The 26038-nt window shown below is 43.2% G+C and overlaps 1 protein-coding gene across 2 annotated transcripts in view; it reads right to left on the bottom strand.

The window, feature by feature from the left end:
* Positions 1 to 26038, bottom strand: part of SYN3 (synapsin III) — a 190346-nt gene that overhangs the window by 45664 nt on the left and 118644 nt on the right. The window lies entirely within an intron of this gene.

Consider the following 26038-nt stretch of genomic DNA (forward strand, 5'->3'; position numbering starts at 1 on the left):
GTTCAGCAGAGGAGCTCATGCCAGGCACTCTGGCTGGAGGTAGAACCAGGCACATTCAAAGTCTGAAACTAGTCTGGAAAGATGGGTTTCTTTTAAAACTTTTTTCTTTAATACAATTCTACCTCTTTTCTTCTCATCAAACTTCATGCCACTAAATTATTTTTCAGAACTAGTTGCTGAAGTCTTCTATTGTGGTCATGGCTTTAATTCTCATGGAGGTAGTGCCAGCACCTCAGTAATGCAGCAGCTGAACTTCTCTGCAGAGTTTCTGTGCTGCACAAACTGCTGCTATCAAAATACACAGACCAAATTTCAGGGGAGCAGGAGTGCCTTTTAAACAACAACAACAACAAACCTTTGCACAGGCACAGAAAAATGTTTGCTTTCTCAAAGAAGCTAAATAATACCTTAACTGTTTAGGCTTACATAAAAACTGTAAAGTTAAGTTAATGTGTAAAAAATTAGTTTCAAATGGGAAAAGCCAATTGGATTTTTCATTTTTTCTTGGTTTTTTTAAATTAAATTCTGAAATCAAAGGGAGTTTTGTATACAGTAATCCTTGCAGACTTCTCAACTGATTGGTTTTCATCCATCAGTTGTGGGTGGGACAATAATGGTAATATTCAAAACTTCCCATGCAGAGGTGGCTTGGCTAATTCCATGCTCAGAGAATGGCAGGTGTCCCTGCTATATATCTGTGCACTTTTGGACTTCAGTAGCAAGAATCTCTGATATTGGGCCTTGAGGACAGAGTACTATTTCATATGCATTTTGTAGACAGCCCTAATTAGTTAAATTAGTTTGTCTGCATCATAAATGTAAAGCAGTGCACACTGGATTTGTCTCTAATTGTGGCATTGCTCTGGTGATGGGTTGCAGACTTCTTTTTTTTTTTAACTTTCTCATTAGTACTTAGCTTAAGGCATTTGTGAGAAACCACAGCCTCCTAAAGCTCCCACTCCTGTCCTCTTAATTTTGACTCACAAGGTTTTAATGGATGAACAGAAGGCAAAGAAAGTCTTTGGTTCTCATACTATTCAGCAAACCTCCGGCTGGCACTGGCATTGTTTGGGAACCCTTGTGGGGATGAAAGCAAACTCTGTACAGATGTGGCCTCTTCTGAGACTGCCCTTTGAGGCCTGTTGAATCTCAGAACAAAAAGCACGTGAGGAGGGTGACTGGCAGGGGATTTCCATGGAGCGCTCCAAGTGAAGTTATTTTAAACTGATCCTGCACCACACAAGGCTAATGATAGTCCTTGGTGGAAGGGGTTCCCAAAAGCACAAACGCTGCTCTGATCCTTTGTATGGAGCGAATTTTTCCATAACCTCAGTGGGACACTGCGTGGAGATTCTCTGGGCTGATAGGCTCATGAAGCACATCATGATGCAGGCTGACCAGTCTGGAGCTGGAAAATGTAGGGCTGGATGAATGTGGCAAAAAAGCCACATGTAGATAGCCTATGCAGGGACAGTTTAGGTGTTTCTGTTCCCAGACCTTTCTGGGGAGGGAGCATGGGGTTGGCCTACATGGATCTGGCTGCTGCTGTGTATTTTTGGACCTTGGTCTCCACCTCTGAGAAGTTAATGGAGTGAAGCCATCTGGTTGGGTATCTCTGTGCCTGCTGTGAAGACACACTCACAGAGCGCTAACGACAAATCCTGTTCTTTCTTCCTAAACCCTCACACAGGGAGTTTATGAGGCATGATGTGTGAACCCTGCCCCACAGAAGGATTAACCAGCTCTCCGAAACTGGGAGTGGTGAATGGGATCCCTCCTGAAACAAATCCCACTATGAGTACAACCACTGATTAAATTGAGGCTTTGGAGGGTAAAACTGTAACCAGGGCAGGAAATGTGAGTGCATCCACCAATCCAGCCGTCTGACTTCATGCTGCTAATGCTGTCCTGAGCTCATCACTGTGGCAGCACGGCATCGCACACGTAAGGGCTGGAGTTAGAGCACTGAGGGCAACGGGAGTTAGCTCATTCATTTTGATGAGCCCATGCTTTCTTTTGCAATATCTGGTAAAGAATGTTTATCTCAAATTCCTCTCCTACCCTGAGGTATTTTCACTGTTTTATTGCTCAGTGATGTAACTTTTAAGCAATCCCTATGAGGATAGCCTTTCATGCCTAAAGTTGAGGCTGACTGAGAGTAGGGGGACAGCTGAGAGGCTGTGGCCATTCACCCAGCTTATGATGCAAGGTCCCAGGGGAACATGGACCAAAGCTGCCTCGAAGTGTCCCCGCAGCAGGGAGAAGCAAGCTTTTTCAGGAATTCGGAGCAGTGCTGGGAAAGCTCAGGGAGAGAGGGAAGCTGCTGACCCCTTCCTCCCTCTTGTCTCTTCCCACACATCTGTGAGGTCTCAGATGAGGTCATTAAGGAAAGGCCCTTAACTCTTAAACTCTTCCTTCTAGGATGGCACATGTCCGTGCCACACTGGCCTGGGACCACGGACCTCATTTGCCCCAAAGTTTCCAGGTTGCCAAGTAATGCCAGGAGACATGAATCTCTTCTATATGTGATTTCATTCTTTAATGCCATAAGCTAATTGCTTCTTTGGACCACAATATGTTCCAGCTGTCAGTCTTTATCTGTTTCTGGGTTTCTTCTGTCACTCTGGAGCATGGGCAATTTAGAAATGGTTCCCACATTTCCTCTTGTACTTCAAAAGAAACAAGAAAACAAAACACTCTCAGGCAAAATCTGCCTGCTCCTAACTGTACTTCTCCATGTGAGAGGATCTAAGATAAAATTCTCTCAAATATTAACCTAACATTTGTTGATGAGGAACAGAGGTTCTTTGGTGATGCTGCACACATAGAAGCCCAGACAGAACTGGGACAAGCTAAGCTGTGCAGGGTGTGACAAAGACAGTGTTAATCTTTAACGTGGTGAGACTACTTGCACAAGGTTATGAAGTCTGGCTTGGGACTGAGGGAGAATGAGGAGCCTTCGTCTGTAAAATTTGGTGTAAACTTTCTGTGTCCCCACCAAAAGATGACATTAATTATATTGAACTCACTTCTTTAGATCCACTGGGCTGGTTGAGAGGTGATTAGGTGGTACACAGGACTGCATAGAGAGCCAGAGATCAGATTTTCGGAGCTACAAGCAATCCATGTGAGAAGGGGATTAAACAGGTCCTTCTTCTCTAAGCACAGCCTTAAAACATTTCCCAACACCCAAGATTATTTTTAATGTGCTTTCAAGATATAAAGTAGTATATCAGTTTTAATATTTTTCAACTGCAAATATGTTACGAAGGGAAGAGAGGATGTATAAGGAGTTGCCCAGAGAGGTGGGTGAGCTTGGCAGTGAAATTCAAAGCCGACCTTTTCAAGGTATTAATCATTGGCTAAGCTAACATCTGGCTTGTAACCTCAACAGGAGACAGGATGCTGTGGTAAATCAGGAGGAAGACAGAAATGGCTGTATGGAATAGGTGTGAATTGTTAGGGAGCTGCCTAAATGCGGTGAAGCAGAGGCTATTGGTTTTAATTAAAGGGGCTGTTTGCTTTAATTCAGTGTGAGTGTTGCAGGAGGCAGAAGCCCATGGACACCCTGATCCTTGGTTCCTACCACTCTCCTTTGCTTACAGCTTATTGACGGGAGCCAGCAACATGAAGAATTAAATGCCCAGGTGCAAACTGAACCAGCTCTGAACCTCAGTGACCTCTATTTCAGCCTCATTAGTTTGATCTGTCCTGGGAGTGTCAGCTGGTGACCAGAACTTTTCCCCCAAGCAATAGCCAGCAAGAGAGGTCTGTTGCATGTTCATGTCATTCATGACCATGGTGACTTGCATCACACAGCTTAAAATGCAGCTGGGCAAACATATCCAGCAATGAGGAGGGTAGATTTAAACTGTGCAGGAAATTTTGGTAAGGAATGGGGTTTATAGTGACTTCAGATGACATTAAAAATGATCAGTGCTACTGCTATTGCTCACCAGTTCCTCTCTGTGAACACGACCACAAAAGCCAGCAGAGAATGGATACTTTGGCCCTTTGGGTCGTGCTTGGGACAGGGCCTTTGCTTGCCAGGTTGGCTATGGGAAGTGTGTCATTTAGTGGAAGTCCATTTGGAGTGTGGGGCCAAAACCCAGCATGTGTTCTGGCAATAGTGCAAGGTTGGGACTCTTCTTTTCCTGTGAGATAGGAGCCCAAGCCCAGCTGGCCAGGCAGTCAAAGCACTGGCACTCTGAGCTCACATCGTGAACCTCATGTTAGATGTGTCTCAGTTACATTTGCAAAGAATGGTACTATATGTCAAGTGAAGAAAGGAATTTTAGTCAGGAGAAGTGTGCCAACACTGGGACTTTTTGCAGGTAGAAAGATCATAGGGCTGACCTGGCCTTTACACTGCTCAGGGAGACACAGGCAGCAAGAAGGGAGGAAGCCCCACAGATACCATGGCCTTTTTTGGGAGGTTTGTAGTGACTGCAGATGATGTTGAAAAGCAGTCTGTCAGAGTGCTGTCAGGTGATAAAAGAAAAGCATAATCCCATCATGCATTAGCTACTGCTCACCCTGTTTGCTGCAAATGTAGCCCGAGTTCCCAGATTTGGAGAAATAAGGGCTTAGGTCTAGGGTTCAATGGACTCGATCAGCTTGAGAAAATGACTCAGCTAAAGCCAGCACTGACTGAAAACAGAGGGCAGCTCCTCTGGTAGCTGCTGCTTCAGTGCTGCCAGCTTAGGGCTGAAGTTGTCAGTGCACTAGGCATTGTACAAAACCATAATGCAAACATCCAGGCAAAACACACCTGGTGAATAAACAGGAAAGCAAATGAGTGCAGGTGTAGTGGGAAGATGGTCAGCACAAATGAGTACACACCAAGTTGTGACAGAAAATCATCACTCTTCCTAACAGTTACCTGGCTAGATAGATCCCAGGGAAGTACAGGAGTAGATCCTCCTGGTATAAGCTATTCTGAGACTGATTATTTGACAGGTGGAGCTGTGAGAAACCATCAGAGTGAAGCAGGTCCTTCAGCCATTCACACGACACAGAGTTTTCCCAGGCGTGCCAGCCAAGTGTGCTCAAGCCACGGTTTCTGTCTTACCTAACCCACAGGCCTGGACCTGATCTGTAGTAAAACTTCTGATGAGATTTCACACACTCCTTAGCTTAGACGAAGTTTAAGGATGCAGTGAAAGAGCTAAGCTCTTCTTGAGGTTGAGTTCTTAACTTCCAGAGTAAAAGCCTGGGATTTGGAAACCTGAGATCAGCATATTTCCACTGATGAAAACTCAGTTTTGAGCATGATCTGACAGAGCTCTGAAATTGCCTGTCTGGGTGTGGTGGAAAGTATAGCTGTTTGCAAATCCATGCATTGGGAAGAACTTGCAGAGGTGTTTTTTCTTGGAGACAAGTTGACCTGTTATCAATAGATACGATTATAAATCAGGGTATACTATGCTAAATACTGTGCAAAACACACCCTGATTCAAGAATTTATAGTCAAAACAGAGAAGATGAAGGAGAATTATCTTCATTTGGGGAATGAAGAACTGAAACACTGGGAGATTAAGTGACTTGCCTTGAATCAAATAGGCAATCTGTGGCAGAGCCCAGAATAAAATCCAGATCCCACTGAAGCAACATAACTAGGAACATCCTTCCCATTGAATAGTTTAATTAACATAAATTAAGCATCAAGTTAACTCAACGTGTTTTTAATTTTACTTATGTACTTCAGAGAACACAATAATTGCATTTTATAATCTAAAAATAAACAAACACATATGTTTGTTAGAAAAACAACAGGCACACAGGAAAAATAATTCTTCCTTCTATTATATTTGGTGTGGAGTCCTTCATTAGGACTAAAATTATTATGTGAAGTGAAGGAAGAAGGCAAAGAACTCTCTCCTTCTGTGCTAGTTCTTCAGAATTAAAAATAACCCTTCTTTTAGGTCTGTGCTGAATGCCAGGGCTCTGTGTAAACAGAGAGTCAAACGACGGATTCTTTAAGCACAGATTCCATCAAATCCACCACATCCTCAGTCAGCTCAGTGATGTGCAGAGGGCAAGAGGCAGAACTGAGAATTTGCTAGCACCTTTGCAAGTGCATTTGAGAGGGTCCAAAGATGGAAAAGAGTCTGGAAAGCACCTGAGCCCTCCCATATGCTGAAAGGGAAGATAAGAGCAAAAGGGATACAATAGCAAATCCCAGTCAAGGGAAAGATGTCTTTTAAACTCAGCAACAAATCTCTCTAGTCTTTGAAGTCGGCTATGCCAGGCTTCATTCCCAGACAGCAGGGTGAGCATTCCTCTCTAAAATTAAGCCCCTGGCAATTACTTCCCCCAGGAATAGGCATGTACTGAGTGCAGGAAAGCTACACATGAGTGACAATAGGATTTAAAGAGCAAGAGAGACAGAAGAACTGATTTAGACCTCATGGGAACATTCACAGAGCCTTTTCTACATGCAAAACACTTGCATTGAATTAAGTTAAATCAATATAAGCCAGCTGGAAAGTGATCAATGGGGATGGCATTCCCAGGCACACAAGAGATGATTTTGCAGGGGCTGCCTACCAGCCTAGTGCCACGTAGCCCTGGCCAGCACAGATTCACTGGGAGGGTCAAAAGGCAGCAGCTCTTGTGGGAGCCACTCTTGCCATGCATGATGCAAGCACAGCCCATGTCTGCAGCTACACCCCTGCCAGCGCAAAGCCACATCACCACCCCTGTCAGGGAGCGCTGAGCCTGCGGCAACTGCCCCTGCGGATGGCGGGGGATCAGCTGGAGCCTGGTGCTGGGCTGGAAGGATCATGTCCCTCCTTGCCAGCCCAGAGCACGTGCCAAACAACTGCAAGCCTGCCCGTTGCATGTTTTGTGTGTAGATCAGCCTCCACTAACTTGGGCTCTCTTCTGCAATTCCTTTCCCACAGTCAAAGTGAAACTAGACAATTTGGCAGACCCCTGGCTTTTGTCTGCAGAGCTGAAAAGGCACAACACTCTCTTCCTGTGACATTGCTGCAAATATGACACAAACCCTGCTTTGATTTTCACTGGGGTGATTTTACAGGATTTTTTTGTCTGTGAGGAATGTCAGGAAAAGATGAGTAATATTTGATGCACCCAGCATTATGTCTAAAATTGCACTTTGAAGCAGAAACCTGGCAAACTGGAACCTGGTGGCTACATCCTTCCAGCCACTGCATCCCTTCCAGGAGAAACTGCCCCTGTTGCACTCTACTTTTCTTCCATGGTCAAAGCTTGAAGACATTTATAAGTTCTAGATAGATCACATTCTTGTGCCCAGGTTTATGCTACTCAGGCTAAAGGGTTGGGAGTGAGAAACTGAATAAAGCAGGTTTCTGTCACACTCCTCCAATCAGGTAGTTGTCACCCAACATCAGACACCCATGAATCTCATTTTCATATCTGCAGCAGCCAGTCTGGACAAAGTTTAATATCAGTAGGGATCAGTTGGAGGTTTCAAAGCCTGGTTTGTCCAAACTATTTGAAACACATACTTCAGGCTGAGAACAGCTGTTTCACAGTAATACCAGTATTCCTCCCCACTGATGACAGTGCTGGTGATCCGGTCAAATATACACATCTACAGGATACATGCCTACATTTGGTTGAATGAAATTTATTTTGAGCACCACCCTGGTTCCTACAGGTAAAAAAAAAGGTAGGAAAATTCTCTGAGTGGAAGAGTGGCATCACTGAAGCCTTCACCTTACTGGAGCTAATGCTCTCTGGAAGTATGGAGCGTAACTTGAAAAATATAAACAGGTCTTGTTGTCTACTAGAAGATATTGGGGGCCATGGAACAGGAGGAGCCTGGTTTGCTGGATGCTGGGGAGGGGTAACTGGAGTGACTATGTGTGGAAGTGTGGATGCTCTGTGTCCTTTCAGCCTCCACTGCTCAGTGATTATGGGAAATTATGCTTAGGCGACTCTTCCGCTGAATGCTTCTACATCACTCAGAGGTGGTTTATTTTTGACAATAGCTGGTTCTGAATTACTGGATTCTTCTAATAGGTTTGAATTAAGCCTGACATCTGCAGCTCACCAGGATGCTGCATCACAGGAATTTGAAGAGTACTGGCTTCGACGTAAAAATGAAACGTGTGAACCATATGTCATTAAGCAGTAAGATAACCAGGGCTAAGGGCAGCAGAGTTTTGAATTGTCAGGGGTTTGAAAAGCCAAACCCCTTGATCTTGAGGAGCTGAGTCTTTAGGAAGACAGCAAACATGGTTTTGAACCTGAGAAAAAGCAGTCAAAATCTACTGGATGAGCCAGAGTTATTTTTTGAAAATGCCATTAAAATTTGCCAGCCAAAGGAAATTACCTAATTCATACTCAAAGCTACACAAGACAGACAGTGCTGTCATACCACAGAGGATGCCATCACCAGACAAGAGAGTGGCAACAGAACAGAACATTGAGCATGGAGCTGCCTCATAAACTGCACAGAGATCTACGAACACCAAAAGTCAGGACAATGGCTTGTATTTGGAAAAAGCCTTCAAGGACCACAATAATTTCTGTCGCTGTCCAAGGCACTGCCCAGCATGGACAAAGAGGAAAATAGCACCATGTTTACAGGCAACATTTCATGGGACCAGTGAGCAGTGCTGCAGAGGATTAAAGGACTACCTTCTCAAAAGCAAATGAAATGCCTGTGCCTTGAACATGATGCTGGTGAAGTGTTTCCAGGAATGGGCACATTAGCATAGCAAGTAAAACTACAGGCAATTGACCATAAACAAATGAAGCTCAGGACTTAGTGTGGTGAGCTAATTCCTATTAGAGTTGTGACTAAACTCATGGGCAATTAGCAAATTGGAAGAAGTATGATTTATAATCACACCAAGAGAAAAAAATTATCCTCGAATAAAAACATGCCCCTCCCTTAATTTCATTAAAGAGGTAACTCACCAAACAGGCAGAAGATCAAAACAATTGAAAAAGAGTTTGAGGATGTCTTCCAAGGGAGAGGGAACCTGTTACAGCTTGTCACAATTACTGAAATCACAGGCCAGTCAAGTGAAAACTCCCATGGCATAGGAACAGTTGGTCAGCTGATGCAGTCTGGCATAAATTCCTTTATGTTGGAGAAATGAGGTATTTATTTCAGAGGCAACCTTACTAGGTAGCCATAAAGGTGATCATATCCATTTTTGCTAGGTCTACTCATCTGGCAAAGCTAGCTGCTAACACAGCACTGCAGTTTTAGCAGATTTGAATCTGTGATGGACACAATATGACACATTTTATTCCTGGTCCAAATTTACACTCAGTACAACAGGTCGGTAGGAAGCATTACCAAAATGAGAAACCACCCAGTGGCAAAGAGTAAGGATGTAAGGAAATTAACTGTGACCTGCATTTAGCATTGTTAAATTACATAATTTTGCAAAAGATGAGTGGTTTGTCAGCAACAAAGATCTCCTTGAGAAAAAATCTGAAGAGGTAAGAATGCCTATAATGTTACAAAGTGATCAAACCAAAGCCTGGCACATCTACAAAGAAACAGATGAGATAGAACAAACTCTTAAGAACTGAAGTCCTGGAACCATCCACTCCTACATGAAAGCAAAGCAGATGATCTATAAAAAAAAAAATGTATCTGGCATTCTATGTTTTTGTTGGTGAAGGTGCATAGGGAGAACTGTATTTTGAAGACACTTTCTGAGAGCAAGTGGCAGCAACAACTGCCCTGATGACAGGCCCTGTTATGCACTGATGGATTGAAAATCAGGCCCCAGTGAAATGCACCTCCTTCAGATGTGATAGCTCTAAATAGTTTCTGAACAACAGGCACAGCTTATTCAGGACTACTGTTTACTGCCATTTAGCGAGGAAGTACTGCATTAGCTGGCATTCAGGATAAGCATCTCTTGAAGTCAAAATAATTTTGCAATTACTTAGAAACTGATTGTACTTTCATCACAATACTGATTTGCCAAAAGATCATGTATCAGTCCAGTATAACTTGGGAAAAGCAAACTAAAAGGCCCTTGAAATGCAAGGTTTCAGTAATTCACAATGGCTTATCTCTGTGAAAAAATGTTATCAAGACACTATTTTCTAGTGGAAATGTCAAATGAAAGCAGGAGCTTTTAAACACTAGGAGAAGAATACATTTCCCTTAAATTGAGATATTTTTCTTTATGAAAATGCATTAAAACAGTCTATTGACAATACTTTTTATGCAAAGCAGGACTTTTGGGACATTGTAAATGACACAAAACTTTTAATTCTGTGCTGGCCTATCTGCTATCTTCTGCCAGGCTTACAGTCTCTTGTGTTATCAGAATAACGACAAATCAACAGCACAGATCTAAGAGAAGCACCTATGAATGTTCTGAGAATCTAAATGAAGCCAGTTACAAGTATTAACAGCTGTAAAGTTAATTAGGCTTCCGAGGTTCTTAGATATCTAAGGACCATTTCTTGGTTTGAGCCTTAATACTTTTGGGACAGAGGGGCAAAGCATTGCAACTGTATTGATAACAGCTGAAACAACCTTTGTTTTATCACAGCACCATTTTCTAACTTCTAAACCCATTCCCCCCCAAAAAACCCCATAAAGGGTAAAATGACGACAACATAAACAAAGTAAAACAGAAGGAATGTCCTTAAAATAAAATACAGAATTAAACTTCCTTCTGGACTCCCCATAAGGTTCTCCCATCCCAGTAAGGGAATAGTGACATTGGTTCAAGGTGTCATGCCCTGTCTGAGTCATTCTGCAGAAGGGAAGGGAAAGGGAAAGCATTTAGAATGGGTCTCCAAGGCTTTAGCCCACTGAATTCCTCCCCAGCATACAATCTCTGGAAGAAGTGGAAGAACCCCTTGAGCAGGAAGTGATTCAGAAACATACGATGGTCTGTTTGCAGTGACTCACAACACATCAATAGCAGAATTGTCCAGAGACCTACAGAATGTCAGGACTCTTTTTATACCATTGTGCAAGCACAAGTACCAAGAAACATATGTTTCCTATCACTCAGCCCAGCTTTATGCTAGACTAAGATATAATAATCTCTCTTGCTTGAAAACAGTCCTGGGCTTGCATATATGTGGTCACCATATTATTATTATTATTAGCATCATCATCATCAGCATCATCATCATCACATATGTTTCTATTGAAGATTGTAGAGATGCAATTACAATTTGTTCTTTGTTTCCATCAGACTGCACTATGTCAATATATACACTGTGGATGGTATGCACATTTAACACTGTCCTCTACAAGCAGGTGCCATGCAGACCTGCCATCGCCTGATGTCTCTGTGGCTGATCATAACTTACTAGAAGATACTGGTTTACCTTTTGAAAGATTTGCCTTCTGGTGACCATTCAGGATGGAATATTCCACTCTGAGTGCCTCCCTTAAGAAGAATATACGGAATATTTCAAGTAAGCCAGGAAGCTTAGTAGACATAAAGCCAGACAGACAAGCAAAGGAAAAGTTGGTTTGCCCATAGTAAAGAATATCTGTGACTGCTTCCTTGTGAATCTGACAACTTCAGCTACGAAAAGAGCCAGTGAAGTGTAGCAGTCCCTGAATTTTTTAATAATTATAAAGATTTGGCCAAATTTGGTCAAGTTTCAAACTTTTGGTACCTGCAGGTAGCACCTGCTAAACACAGTCTTGCCAAAGATCTACCCCAGGCATGTCAAAAGGTCTCCCTGTGCTATGCAGGTTTCTAAAGTACAGAGGCTCACTAAGATCTTCCCCTGCAATTGCAAGTCTCAAGTGCTACAAGTGCTGGACTGAAGCAAGGCAGTCTGTGGGTGTGGAAACATGAACAAACAAATGTAGGGAAGCATATTACTTTGTGTGAACTGATACGTAGCAATTATCCCTGTTCATTCTTACTCTCCATAAAATGGGGTAATTCACAGCAATTCACCCTTCAGTATAAGGCAAGTAAACTGCTCTACATTTGCAGCATGGTGAGAGCTGTCACGCAGACAAACACCAATTTGTGGTCACGAGGAGCTGATGGGATGTGCTACTGCTTGGTGATGTTTCTGCATCTCTGTCCCTTTCTTTGTGCATGCCACACTCCCTGTGCTGGGCTAACATCAGGGCTACCGTGAAAGCCATGGTTTAAACACAGGAAAAACAAGAATCAGCTCTGGGAAGGGGTGGACTTGTCCAGGCTGCAATGGAAAGTCAGCTGGTGACACAGGTATTGAAGACTGCTGTGAAGGGGGAAACTAGAAGTAAGGTCTGGCTGGGTGAGAATATGGGTGGGAGACAAGAGCAGAGTACATGGGGACCAGTGGGATAAAGAGTCTATGAGGAAAGACAGCAGAGATGTGATCTCATGTCCAGTGATGAGGAAGACAAGGAGCAGTTGGGCAAGGAATTATGGACCAAGGAACAGCAGGGTGTTGACAAGGATCTTATGGAAGGCAGATACCTCACACGGATCAACAGGAAAACTGAAAACTGGGATGGGCTGGAGAGAGAGTCTGAAATAAAGGGGTGCTCTGTGAGTGAACAGGTATCTGGGGAGGGAGTCTGAAAGAAGAAATAAGCAGGTAGGCAAAGTCAGAGAGGGGAGACAGCATGGATAGAGAGCCAGGAATAAAGGCACTGGATGGATCAGCCAAGGCCAGTGGCACTAGTGACAAACATCAGGACTTAGTGGACACCATGTTTAGACAGGGAAGAATAGGACAGATATTAAACCCAACTACATGAGGAGAATGGGGTTTGCCTAACCAGTGATGAGGAAGACAAGGAGCAGTTGGGCAAGGAATTATGGACCAAGGAACAGCAGGGTGTTGACAAGGATCTTATGGAAGGCAGATACCTCACACGGATCAACAGGAAAACTGAAAACTGGGATGGGCTGGAGAGAGAGTCTGAAATAAAGGGGTGCTCTGTGAGTGAACAGGTATCTGGGGAGGGAGTCTGAAAGAAGAAATAAGCAGGTAGGCAAAGTCAGAGAGGGGAGACAGCATGGATAGAGAGCCAGGAATAAAGGCACTGGATGGATCAGCCAAGGCCAGTGGCACTAGTGACAAACATCAGGACTTAGTGGACACCATGTTTAGACAGGGAAGAATAGGACAGATATTAAACCCAACTACATGAGGAGAATGGGGTTTGCCTAAGGAGCCAGGATAGGCCAGACCCAGAATGCAGATACAGATGAACTCGAGGGAATGGGGAAGGAAAGCCCGTCTCCAACATGACCTTTTCCCTTCAGAGTCCAGAGTGGATTTTAAATGTCCTGATTGTTACCAGTTCTCTCTTAGCAGAAAATATTTGCAAAGATGTCTGTATGGCCACAGGTGATGAATGCAAACACATGCCTGCTCTTCATGAAGTGCAGGTCAAAGTGCCAACCTTGGTGAGTCATGCATGTACCAATATACAGCTGCCAGAGGGAATTCTTTTTTCCGGTGTGATTTGTGGTAAGCCTAGGGATTGCCCTGCCCATATATCATGTGAAAAGAACCTTGTAAAGGTTCTTAAAAAGTTAAGCACCCAAACTTTAGGAAACATAAACTCCGTTTTCCTTCCTTGTACATAAGCTGTATGAATCAGCATTTAATTACATGACTGTGAGCTATTTTTTCCACAGGTCCTCTTCAGAAGGGTCCACCAAGTAGACCTGTTCCAAGGCTAAATCTGGACTTAAGGAAGAGGTTGTTTGCAGGACCCCTGCTTCATTTCTTCCAAAGTCAGAAAATGCATAAATTATGTGTCAGGGAGTAGCTGAAAAAGAAAGGGCACTCTGATGATTTAGGCAGCTGAAAGACATCTTAGGGAATTGAATTCTGTCCCTAACTGTGCCAAAAAGTCCAAATGAAATTCTGAGAAAATCCTTTAAATCACAGTTCTCTGTAGGAATTAATGTTCTGCCTCTCAATTTTTGGCCTTCTTAGTTTTGGACACTGTAAACTAACTTGAAAATTTTTCAATCTTGCTGTAGTTAACTCCAGAGAGCGAGATCTTGGACTCGTGTTTACATATAGAAAAAGAAGAAAGTCTTAAAAATTGTTGTGTAAAGGAAGAACTGACATTATTTAAGAGCTGAAGAACATGTCCATTAGTGAGTTGCCTACCAAACTTTAAAAAATGTGACTGGAAAACAGGTTACAAATATGTTCCTGGAGAATAAATACCAGATGCAAAAAGAATCTATAATACAGTGGGGAAAAGAAAAGTAAGCACCTATGTCTGTGAGATGAAGCTAGGCAGATTCATATGAGGAATTTGGCATAAAGCTCTAACAGTAAGAGTAATTAATCATCCCCCGAAAATCAACTCAAGTAAATCATCAGTTCTTTATCTCTTCAGATCTTCAAATTGAGACTAACTGCCTTCCTAGCTACTTGCTTCATTCCTTGGATAATCCTGAAGTATTTAACTAATTACAGGGATAACTTAGTTAAAATATATATAGGTCTGTAAAACAGGAAGTCAGACTCTGTGATCCAACAGCCCTTATCTTTACTAATCCAAGTGCCAGGTAGTCATTGTTGCTGCTGAAGTCAGTTGAAACTTCTCTGTGATTATATAAAATTCCATATAGTGCTACACAGACAAAAAAGAACCCCAAAATCTCAGGTATCTCACTTAAAATACTGAAATATTACTGAACATAATCCCTTACTAACTCAAATTTCCATCTATATGAAGGTCTCACAATCTCCCCTTAGCTGGAAGGGATGTTTTGAATGTGAACTGTCTATTATTTATGAAACTTTAGCAATGAGAACCACTGAAATGCCTAGGAGTAAAAGAATCATTCTCACCTCAGGACAGCATTTGAATAGTGTCAGAACAGTGGACCAAAACTTATGAGGAGGTAACAGGCCATTCAGTCAGAACTGGGTGTTAAATGATGCAGAAAACTAGTGGAAAAAAAGTCAGTATGTGATCCAGTAATCAAGGACTGGAGAACAGATGCATAAGCATAAGGGAAGCAAAGAAAGTTGTACAATCAACCTTGATTCTGGAATTTCCCAAGATACCTACAGTTCTCAGCCTGATCATGTTCCTCAGATTATTATCTGACACGCAAAATAAAATGAAGCCTCTGTTTTTTTCAGAGCCCTGAGCTCACTAATGGCCCCAATGACCCTGAGACACCTCACCTGGAGCTCACACCCATGGGCACAGGAGCTCTATTTAAGCTCACCACCGGGCATTCATTGCTTGCTTGATCTGTACTGGAGGAGCACTGCTCTCCTGTCCAGCTATGGCTCTGCTCCTGTCTGGTTATGAAGCCTGTTGAACTGGATCTAAACTTATGGTTTAGCTTCATGGCTTGCTTTTTGTCGCTATGGACATGCCTGGTGAGCACTGCATCTGATCCTTTTCCTTGACTTTCTGGCTTGGCCTCAGTACTTGTCCCATCACCACTGTACTGCATTTTGACCTGAATTTTTGGTTGGACCTAACCATCAGCTCTGGGTTTGTCTGGCTCTCCTCTCTCTGGCAAAGTGGGACTGAGACCTGGCTAGTAAGGCTCCCCCTTGGCTCCTGGCTCACCTCCCTTTCAGGAGCAGCCCTGCTCCTGCTGCTCCCTGACAGATTTATCCTGGTGTTTGGATGGTGGGTGCTCTGAGGGAGCAGCTGCCTTGCCACTTGGAGCGAGAAAGCACTGCAATGATTCTGAGAGGGAGGGAGAACTCCCCAGCCAAACATAACTAATTTAATTTTTTAGCCATAACAAAAGTTTGGTAACTGGTAGCTCTGTGTATGTGTGACTAAGTGCATGCACCCAGAGCTCTAGTCTGACTGTAAGATGACATCAGCTAAAGGAGCATGCCAGCAGCCTCTCAGTCATTGCTTTCCTGTTGCTTGCCAAGAGCTGTTGATGCTTCCCAAAACATGTGGTAAAAGAAGCCTCATGCATGTTTACATTCAAGGCAGGATGAAGGCATGGCCCTGACCAGACTGCCACAGTGTACTTCAGAGTCTGAGTCAAAACAATGCTGCCTTGACACAGGCTGACTTCTGGTGGCTCCTCACGAGCTGGGTGAGGCTGTTTCCCACCGTGGTCCTCTGCTGTATCTGTTTATCTTCTATGACATTGCGATGTGTGAGAAATCAGATGTGGGACAAAAACGATCATCCTGGGAATGATGGAAGTAAGGTCTCCTGCTTGAAGCCAGCCCTGGTGAGCGGTTTCCAAAAGCTGGCACAAGCACAGAAGCTGTGTATAAGCTCTGTGAAAAGCTTATCCGTGCGTGTCCTCTGCCTGTTTCCCAGCAAGTAAATATCATGTAATGTAACCACCCTTGTTACCGTCCATGGCAGAGATTAACAGGAAGGAGTTTTCTTTGGTTTATAGATGTTGTAACACCAACACTGTACAAGCTTTTAACTACTGAAGCAGGCTTTTCCTTGTGAGCTGAATAGCTCAAGTTTGAAGGGGATGAAGATCCTTCTGCTGAGAAAAATGTGTGGTATGGTGAGGACAGTATCCCCTCTCATCGTCTTGGGATGTGACAGAAAGGGATTCATGGGTAGGCTTGAGTCTGTTCAGTTGGCACTTCAGGATTTATCATGAAGTTTAAAAAGAAACGTTTCAATTATAAAAGGGAGGGATATTGTGGCTTTTAATTATGTGCCACAGGCTGGAAAAACCAGTGGTACCTAAACATGCACAGTAAGAGCTTGAATACCTTCATTTTAGGCAATAGCTGTACTTTAGGGAAGCGAAAATCCAGTCTAAAAGATGGATTAGAACATATTGTTTTAAAAAACCCTTTCTTTGGACAGAATGGAGTGTGTGTCTAAACTGTGCACATTCCTGTTAAAATACAGGTGTTACTGATGACCAAAAGTGGCTGTCAAAGTCAGTGCAGGTGGCCTGCTGAAGTAACCTGTAGGGATGGTTAATGGGCTAAAATGGACTGGTTTTAGTGGCCTGGAGGTGCTGTGTGGCCTGAGGAAGCAGGGGTCAGGCCTTGCTATCCAGCTGTGACAGTCCTGGGCACAGGCCAGCAGAAACTGCAAATTGTGTCTCTAAAACAACACTGGCAGCTGCTTCACCAAGAACTGAGAGAGCTTGAAATGATGGCTGTGTTACAGGAAAGGTCTAACTGATTAATCTAGCCCTTCCACCTCATTGTTCTTATAGTACATTATTTTATCCTACAATGCTGTTTTGGTAAGTTGTTAGGTGTGCCATATGGCAGCAGGGAGGCTGAGACCTCAGATGAGCCCATCAGTTCTTGTTTTCCCATGTTTTGAGGTGGCAGATTCAGTTCTAACAAACCTGGTGTTTGTTAGAACCTCAAAACTGAGCTGTATCATTCTGCTGCTAGCCTAGGATCATGCAGAAGGATCATACAACCTTAGCTTCTCTTCAAACATTTTTTGCTAGGAGAATCTGCTTTATTTCTAAACACAACTAAGGAAAGGGGAGAATGGTACTTACAGGGAATATTTACTTTCTTAATGGCTTTCAAAGGCTTCAGGGGAAAAAGTCTTCATCAGCTCATAAGGTGTAGAAGAGTGGCCAACTGATAGGGCCTCAGATTCTGGTAAATTCTGGAAAATTGTAGAGGCCCTGTAATGCTTTTTCAGAGTTCAGCATGCTTGTCCAAAATCTCTGCAAGCCTTTCTCACTGTAGCACAGCAAGTCTTAGGAAACTCATTGAGTCCATCACCTCCTACCTCTAGTTTTGCAAAGCTTCCCCAGGGGCTTGTTCCTTTGTCCCTCAGGCTTTGTGGTTTATAACTACATGGGCAGAGTACTGCATTCAGAGCTGTATATAATGAAGAGCTGCAATTTGCTGCGCACAATGACCTCTGCTGGGATCCTTCTCTGTGTTGCAGGCAGAGTTAATGCATATGCAGCTGTTTTCCACTCGGGTCACGTTATCTCCTCTAGGGGTCAAAGCCCCACTTCATTCTCTGTTTTTGCTGCCCTTTAGGACTGTTGGAGAACTTTCCAGCTTGTGCTGTTTCCCAGAACAGACACTGTCCCAGTAACTCCAACCTATGGCTTCCCCCAGTTCAGAATGAAAGATGCCTGGCATGCACAAAGACTGTTTTCAATGAGGGCTCACCTGACTGCATTTCTGGACTTTGTGGATCCTGTCTTTTCCTGCTTAGTATGAAAAACTCATATGACCTGTACATGGATTTTACCCTGATTATTGCATTTCTGATAGGAAACCAGAAGCTTTTCTTTGCCAGAATTTTTCTCTTGGCATCTTTGTATCTAATTCTGTAGGTATCTACCTTCTCTCTTTGATTCCAGGCACATACATTAGTCTGCCATTGTTTTTGAATTTTGAAAACCCCTGTTCTGTATTTATATTTGTGCTTTACTCTATTGGGGGGACAGCTTTTGGCATGTCTGTAAGAGTACAGAGCTCTGCTGGTAGAATAAAAAATAAGTTTTAGTTCTATCACCCTGAGATCTGTGTTCCCATTCTGAGGTCCAAAGAGCCAAGTGAATAAAATGTTACTTGCTTATTCTTGATTTTATTTCTTTAAATCTAGACCTCCTGGTGCCAAGAGAGTTCTTCTGGAATATGACAGTTAAGATAGAGATAATTATGTCCACATTTGTTTTTGTATTTTCTTGACATTTCAATCAACCCCTGAAAATTTCAGGCTGCAGAGCAACCTAATCAGCAGTAGGTTCAATTTTAAAACTATTTTTTATGTTGAAAGATAGAGGTATCATCCCTGGGAGACATCACTGATAAGCACTTGAATGTTGCAATTTGTAAAGAATATTTTAAAATGTCAAACGTAAAACTCTTGCTTCACATTTGATGATCAGAAAAAACCTCAAATACTTGTTTTTTTAATACAGTACAGGTGACAGAAATACCAATGGAAACATGTACCATCACTTAAAAACGGGTTGGCATGAAATGGTAGTAAATACGTCTGTGCTGGTACTGGTTTCAAAAGTAACAGTAGCAGCAGGTATTTAACAGAATTCATTATAAAAAATTACTTTTGAATGTAGTTCCTGTTTGCTAACCATTCACTTGTCCAGGCTGGTTTCTTCAAGTGTGTTCGTTAGCTATTTGAAGCAAACAACACCAGCCTTTAGTCTGTTTTAGAGATATTTGCAGCTCAAAGCATAATTTGTTACATCATACATGTTACTCTGTACTTTTCTGGATGTCAGAAACTACAGAAACACTTCACAACTAAAATGGATCAGACAGCCAAAAAGCCAAGGGGAGGAAAAAATTTGCAGGCAAGGAACTGAGGATGAGAGATTATGCAGCCTGCCAAAGTTTACAAAGGAAAATCTATGCTAGACTAGGAATTGGACCCAGACATCCTGAATGTCAGTCCAGCTGTAACCACAAGGCTGTCCCTCTTCTGATTCACAAATACTATTACAAATTAACTAGCAGCTCCGACTCCTTGTGATACATTAGTCATAAACAGTGGAGTAAAAGTATTGCATTCTTTGTAAAAATGCAACACTTTGAGTGTTTTCCTTTTCCTTGGAACCAGTCAGCCTCTTCAACTAAAGGGTCATTGACTGAAATGTGGGCTGCTGTTACCAGATTTAGACTTCGGCTGTTTGTCATTGTTGTGTGTCTGTAGCCAGGACTCTCTTAGGATACTACTCTGTGACAAAGAGACTACACTGCTAAAAAGAGGACCTGGCATTCCCACTTTAGCTGTCACAGCAAGGAATGATTCTTGTATTGCTGTCACATGAATAAGTGCTTTTTCTTGCATAGGTGTGGTGTACATGTATCTGGGACACAGGCATGGGCCTTCAGAGTATTTTTATGTGACAGTGTATTATTTGAAGTCAATTGATCCTTTGCTTTCAGGATTTTTGTGGCAACATCTCTTTATTGTGGCTGAATATCTCTGAAAATACCTTTATAGCTTCTCAGAACTAAAGAGAAAATCCAAAAGGTGTCTCTGACCATCAAGAATGGTCTGAGCTTACTCTCAAAACCTCACTTAAGATTAGTAAGATTTAAAATCCCCTGTTACTGCCTGGTGAGGTCCTCTCTGACCAAGGACTGATTAGAGAAGAGGCCGATTGTGCAGATGATGCCAATATTAGTCCCAAAGAGCACCCATCTCAAACTCAAGTTCTATACAAGTATGATCTGTGACTGACTTAGAGTCAGAATAATGAATGGGAATCATGCTGCTCAGCGTGAGGAAATCTAACTACAATGCTGCTCACCATATTTTAGAGGAAAAATATCTGTCAGGCATGCAATGATCTAAGCCTGCTAGGAAATAACTCTATCTGTGCAGTGAACTTTGGGAAATCCCCTTGTCAAAATCACTGACTAGTGACTGTAAAGAATCACAGAACAATAGATATTGTGATTGGAACAGCTGTAGAAGTCATCTAGTCCACCCACAATTATTCACAGAAGTACTATTGCCAGTACATCATCTGGCCAGCCCTAACTCTGAATAGCTGTGTCCTGAAAACTGCCTAAATTGGATATTCTGTGACCTCTGTGGCCCCTCTGTTCTAATGCTGTGCTACCTTAATAGGAATTTCCTTCTTAATGTCCAGCTCCTGTGGCTCTCGTTCAATGTTGTATCACCTGATGCTGCTGAGGAAAATGTGGATCTGTTGTGTTTGTAATTACCCTTCAGGCAGTTGCAGGCTGTTTGATCAGCCTTCCCTTCACCTGCCTCAACACGCCCTTGCCAATCAGGTGCTCCAGGCCTCTGACCACTTCTGGTCAGAGTGGTAGACTTCTGCTGGACACTCTCCAGCTTCCTCCCATGCCTCTGCAATGGGCATGTTCCAGACTGGACAGCGTGGCCTATGCAGCCTCATCAGTGTCAGGCACCAGGGAAAAGAACTTTTCTAGATCTGCCAGCCATGCTGCTCCTAATGTAGTGCAGAACACAGCTGCCTTGTGGTGCCAATGCACGATCAGTTCATCCAGTCTGAAATCCACTGTAACCCCCTGACTTTCAGTATCTTGTCCAGTTCCCTCCCAGCGTGTAGGGATGCAGGGAGTCATTCCAGCTCAGGTGAGGAACTTTGCATTTCTGTCTACTGGACTTCATGAGGTTTCTATTGCTACAATCCTTATGTCTTTGAGGTGCCTCTCAGTTGAAGATGTCATTTGTTGTGTCAGTTGTCATAATTTTGCATCTTCCAGTGATATGCTGAGGGTGCATGTGTGTTTTCCAGGTTGTTGTTGATGCATATGGACCACAGGATCAATCTCTTGTGCACACCATTTATTACTAGGTGTGAGCAGATGCTAAGTCTTTGATCATCACTACCTTCTCAGTCTTGTGGTCCAGCTGATTCTTAGACCATCTAGAAATCCTTGGTTCCAACCTTGGCATTGAAGAGCCCAGAAGATAGCAGAGTTTTACCATTTCTAGGCATTTCTAAAGCAGCACTGAGAGTATTTTTTCCTAAATTAATTAATAGAGGTTCTCCAAAAAGACTGTTTGCAACAGTAGGGGGTTGATAAAGGAAAGACCGCGTTCAAACTGGAATTAGGCATTTATGGCAGATAGTGTGTCTCTGTTGTACAGGAAGCTTCAAAATTGTTGTTTTTCCCTTCCTGTTCTGCTATTGCTTCTTTCCTTGCCTACAGAAATTGAAATTTAGATTGACTGTGCAGTTCAAGGAAGGGGATGAGGCCTGCAGTAGAGACAGTGAGCTGATACTGCTAGCTAATGTCTACAGACCCAACAAACTGCAGTGAGAAAAGGCTACTTTTGCCTTGTGTTGTCCAAACACGTTAAGTCAAAACATCTTCTTCTAGGGAAAGTTACCTGGCCTTCTGTCATAACATTTAATTACGAAAGACTTATTTCCCCTCCCCAGACAGATTGAAAGAGTTTCAAAAGGTGAACAAATTAAATCAATAATCTTTAATTTTGTTTTGACTGCAAGTTGTTCTTCCTGGTGTGAAAAGATGGGACCAAAAAAACCCATTTACTCTCCAAATGTGACTGGCTCTGGATTTGGATATTTCATATCCAAACTCTCTGCCTGTAGTCCATATTTGTTAGCAGGCGGTCAGGGATTAAGATCACCTCACACATCCGGGTCAGAACTGTTATAAGGGGGCCTTTTATTCATTCATTCATTCATTCCTTACCAGTCCTCCTTAGCATTCAATTTCTCTTTGGTTCCTGTTAGGTTAAGGGGAATTACACATCCATATGGTTAGGAGAGAATGCATTCCTTCTTCCTCTGTAGACAGTAAGGAAAACTAGAGGAAGCATCAATTTGTAATATAAGATGACCAAAGAAATCCTTAGCAATTATTTCATCACTACTGACTAATTATGAGGATACATTTTCCTCTCTACACCTGCGGAACTGCAGGGCTGAGCTACATCCCAGATGAGTGCCATAGACTGAACAGTGCCAGAACTGAGTCCTAATGGAGAAGTTCCTCCTGTTGCTAAGCTGGCTGGGTGACCTACTTGTACTGTCACTGGATACTGAGCATCCTTGTTTGAGCACAAAGTTGTTATTATTGCTGATGCTCAGACTTATTAGCTATTTCTCCCTGCCACCCACGGTAGGATTTAATCTCAAGTAATCTGAGGTGGAAATGAAATGTGATGCAAAGCAACTTGGAGGGCTTTTCACTTCAGACAGACTTATTCAGTCTTCCCTGTGTGGCAGAGTTTATTGGATACCAAGCAAGAAATCTATTGGTGGAGCAATAGCTCTTCTCAGGGAAAAGAAGCCTCTCTCACAACACAGCAGTGCTATGGTGTGCTAATGCTGCAGGAGTTACTGGTCGTGTGAATGCCAGGAGTAAGAGAAAACTGTGCAAGGCTGCCTTTTATGCGGAACATGTACCTACATTAACTTCCACTAATTACTAATTCCTGGGCTATACATATTTTTTATTATATCAAAGCTCTGATCTGGAAAAAAACATGTGCTCTGCTGGTCCTAAATCCAGTCCTGCTGTATCTGTGGATTTCATTTTTAGTCTTAGGCACTTGGCTGTGCAGCCCCCTGAGGAAATTCCTGTGTGGTTCCACCCTGTTGGAGCCCACCTTATGTGTCTGTGCAGGTCCTCACAGGAGATGAGCATGCAGCTCACAGCACTTGTGCCTCTAGTCCCTCTTGATGTACTAACCTCCTGTGCTACATATATCCAGGCAGCTCTCTGGAAGGGTTATCCTCAGTTTAAGGGTGTTTTCTCTCCATATTCCATCACTTGTCTTCACAACTCTCCTCCCCTGCACCGGGCAGGTGGCTGTTTGGCCTGAGCAAGCTGATTCGTTACCAGGCTGATGGTAGCCATGGCTGGTTCCTCTGTTAGCCCCTATCTCTGCTTATCCAGCTGCCTTGTACTGGATATGTACCTCCATATTTATGATGACTTGCTGCAGTGAAGGAAGTTACCCTGACCTTGCTTTTGTTCCTCTCCAAAAGCCAATTCAAAGGCACAAAACCAAACGCCCAACAAAGAGGTGAAGGAGCTGGAGCCCAGAGGCAGTTTCCAGCTGTCTGATATCATCTCTCTCCACTAACATGAGCCTCCTCAGGGAGATCGGTCTGCAAACTGGGTTCCCAACACCCACTGCCCACGGCAGGGACTACCTCTGGCCTCGGGGATGAACAGAGGGAGATTTCCCTTCAGCTCAGTCAACTGCTGCAATGAGGTGACTTTGAGGCCTCCATCTTTTCATTAGTTATTTTCTTGGCATTTTAGTGAAAGCCAGAGAATCTGTTTTCCATTTGCTGTACTTTTGCTGGAGACTGTAATTGCTCTTTGAACCTCCAGGAGCAGGAAACCCATTAAAGGCCCAAGAGGACAGGGATTCAGTGCCAGCCAGCACATTCCTTAGCTCCTTTCATCCTGCAAGAGGAGAGTGCTTCTGGCTTCTCCAGAAGGGATATTACTACATTTTATTCAAATTTAAGGCTCATTTCAAGAGTAATTTTACCACTCACCTTGTAGTTACCATTATTCCTGCTATTTGCATTATTATCTTTATGGTTATTAACTCAGAAATATCTTTGGGGAGGTCATTACAGAAAACCCAAGTATCAAGCTTGCCTTTCAGTATCTTGCAGACTGTACAAGAAAATCTGAGCTGTGGGCATGACATATCAAACTGTGAAAAACTGTTGGTCAGGGCTTTTAAGGAACCTCTGGAAAAGAGAATGAGAAGGCTGCAATTGTATGGGAAATAAGAGCTGCCTGTTTCAGGTAGAAAAAGTATGAAAAATCTTTCATGCATGATAATACACCTTTAATGGTGCAGCTGCCACCCAATAAGATTATTTATTTTGAAGAAGTGCCATGGCTCAGAGTAAGTGGGATTGGCACGCTGCTGGATTATTTTAGTTGTGCATCCCCTCTGTGAACTGCTGATAATCTTCCAGAAAGTGGGAAGTGGGTTGCTGTCACTTTGCTCAGTACAGTGTGCCCCACAACGACTTTCTGCTGCATGAGACCCTGAGGGTAGCTAGATGGCCGTGTCTGAGTCTGCCCCATAGATTCTGGAGTGGGAGAGAAGGAAGCAGTGCAGCACAAAGACAGAAGTGTAAGCCTTGGAAGGTACTTCTAAGAAAATAATGGTAGACTGAAGTAGTACTGGGAGCAGGAAGGCACAGATATTCTGAGTCTAAAAACTGGGAATGAGGAGCTTGGATCAGGTGTAATGAAAGAAACAAAAGAGATTATTTTAAGGATGACCCAGCTGAAGTTTGAGTTTGTTATTTTAGTGAATGTCACAAGAGCTAGTCCTGTGCCAGGTTTTAGCCCCTTCAGTAGCTGGCTCTGCGCCATTTTAATTACACAGATTGTCACTAAAGCAGATACAATGATCTGGTGAAATTATCTTAGTGCAAGTGAAGTGGCTGACACTGCTGCCCCATCCTCTGCTGAAATGGTCAAAGGAAAGGTAGCAGGAGACATGAGGATGTCCCATGTGTCATGAAGATGTCAGAAAGGCCTTGAGACTTCTCCAGCTTATGTCTGGGAGTGGGTCCTACTGGAGGGGAGCTAGACAGACCATCCCAGTGATGGCAATACTTGCAGAGGAACTGTCACCTTTCTGTATTTCTCCTTAGAGTGATCAAAACCAAGATTTTGCTAGGCAGTGACATGAAGAAAAGCCTGTCATGCATGCTCTGTGTGTCCAACAGAGACTCTGACATATTTGCAGTAGTCCTGGGTTAGGAAGGAGCCTGTGCTGGACATCACAGTAACCATTTGCTTCCAATAGTAGCAGCACTTTGTATGTGGCAGCTTTTCTGCAAGGAACCAACAGGTAGTTCAGCTCTGCAGTTTACAGCAACAGCCAGGTTCTCAGAGTGAGGAACCTTTGCTGGCAATCCCTCTAAGCTCCTTTATCTCCAAATAATCTAAAGAACAAGAAGAAAGCATTGGTTCTGGTCCTCAGCACTGTCCAGATACCCATCTCCTCCCTTACTCATTCTTCTAATACTTCAGGTTACTTTAAATGAGGACATATAGAATCATGGAAGATCATAGGTGGGAGAAGACCTCTAAGATCAAGTCCAGCCATTAACCTAACACTGCCAAGTCCATCACTAAACCATGTCCCTAAGAATAACATCTACATGTGCTGTATATTGCACACAAAATGCCTGCATAAAAAATTTGTAATGGTTGTGGAGTCAAGTGCTTAGAAACCTAGGAAATCCAGGATGAAAGCTACCTGGACAACATTTGAGCATCACCTGACGGCTACTCACAGCTGTGAAAGCCTCAGAAGGGCTCTCAGGACTACCCCCTGCCCCATGCATTGTGCAAAGTAGATGGCAGTGGTCACCAGAGGAAAAGGGACTGCAGAGGGAGCAAGAGTCATCACGGGACTGAAGGGATGGACTGCTGCCCTGCAGAGCTGGCCAGCGTTCCTGTTATCCAGTATGATGCTGGGCAAGTTAGCCAGATTCCCCATGGGTGACTGTGATAAGGCTATCCATTGCTTTCTGTGAGCCTGACATAGCTTCCAGTCCCAGACTGTGCTCTGAGGCCAAGAAGGGTTATTTTTATTATGAATTGATTCCCTGATCCTATTTGCAGAACAGGCCCCAAACTGAAAGTGTGCGAGTGTTGAGATTCACTGTAGGGCTGG

This window comes from Corvus brachyrhynchos, unplaced genomic scaffold, assembly GCF_000691975.1.
Source record: "Corvus brachyrhynchos isolate BGI_N302 unplaced genomic scaffold, ASM69197v1 scaffold56, whole genome shotgun sequence".
NCBI classification, from domain to species: Eukaryota; Metazoa; Chordata; class Aves; order Passeriformes; family Corvidae; genus Corvus; species Corvus brachyrhynchos.